Source organism: Orbicella faveolata, unplaced genomic scaffold (genome assembly GCF_042242905.1).
Source record: "Orbicella faveolata isolate gen_17 unplaced genomic scaffold, um_ofav_v1 contig_2, whole genome shotgun sequence".
Lineage (NCBI taxonomy): Eukaryota > Metazoa > Cnidaria > Anthozoa > Scleractinia > Merulinidae > Orbicella > Orbicella faveolata.
In genome coordinates, this window is record NW_028301547.1 from 9446398 (window position 1) to 9448025 (window position 1628).

Sequence of the window (1628 nt, forward strand, 5' to 3'; positions counted from 1 at the left end):
AGGAACCGTCAATCAAACGGGTTCAAATCACACCTGCGATCCGTGATGCGTGCAAGTGTGCAAAAATGATTGGCCTTTAGCGCTAAGCGGAAGTTTTGGTTTCAAGCGACTGCACCGATGACGTCCAGCGACTTAGGCCTGCATAATATATCCCGATATTATAGTAAAAGCCGATTAGGATCACAGAACACAAAATCCATCTTTCTTTGAAAGATTCACGAATCACAGCTGATCAGCTGATTTCCGAAGCCTTTCTGTTCCGGAAGAAAGCAACAATTGATTGATTGATTGATTGACTGACTGACTGACTGACTGACTGACTGACTGACTGACTGACTGACTGACTGATTGATTGATTGATTGATTGATTGATTGATCGATTGAATAAAAACTTGTAAAATGGCGTCACGGCAGGACACAGTGACGCTGGACTTTTCCAGAATTGGAGAAGAAAATGTAAACAGAACTTGACAACGACTAATTTACACAACTTTGGTAAAATTACATGTAACTCCGAGCAACTCGTTTGGCTTGCTTGAGGGCAGAATTCGGTCTGTAACTTCTAAATACCGGGTATCTGGTACAACTGGAATTTAGAAAGACCAAGAACTCTCACACAGAACTGCATTTCTGTGTTCTGTCGAACCTGTATATAACGGCCTCCTTCGGGACCTGAGGAACTGGCCGCTTAATAAAGGTGGCCGCTTAGTACAGGATCACTAAAAATACTCACTGGGCATGGTTTAATGTCAATTTTAATGGAGCATCTACAAAAACACTTCATGCAAGGAAACCATAGGACAATCAACACTCTTTCAAATGATCAATACTTCAGAAGCAAGGTTCAGTGTCAACTTGTAACTTAACGGTATAATATATGCAACATTGTGTAAAAGTACTGTCCAGTAAATTGTCCTCTACTCTTCTACGGAAGACAGTACTGTATTTCTGTGACTTAGAGTTCACAGCAAAATATCTCATTCCGTCATTTCCTAGTCATTACGTCTAATTTCGTAGTTGTTACGTTCAGGGTGGCCGCTTAATACAGGTAGAACTAAGCAAATAAAGAAAGACAAACAAAGGACCGACCGAGGCCGCTTAAGAGAGCGTTTGTATGAGCGAAAAATCTGGACTTCTAAAGCTGGCCGCTTAATAGGGGGTGGCCGCTTAATACGGGGACGTTATATTCAGGTTCGACAGTTGTTCATTCCTCTCATCAACGTAAATCAAGAAACAATCACAACTATATTCATCCTTACACTGATGGATTGCACGGTCATTGCATCAGACAAAACAGGTTTTCACAATAACTGCAGAAATTCTCCAGCGCTCATTGGGTCATTTTCATTGTTAAAGTATCATGGTAGGTGGATTTTATTTCATTTCTTTTGCTCTTCAAATTGAGAAGACTTAGATAAATATTTTGCAAAAAGAGTGGGAAGAAAAGCTTATTTTACTTTTTAAGAAGAGAAAAACTATTTTTGAATCTCATTGACCCCTTACCGCGCGTTGACACCTCTAATTAAAATTCACCGTTAGATGTCACGTGTAATGCTGATTGCGGTGTCATATTTCATTTGTGGATGCAAACTGTTCTCGATCTGGTTGTATTTTGTCCCATCGCAAGT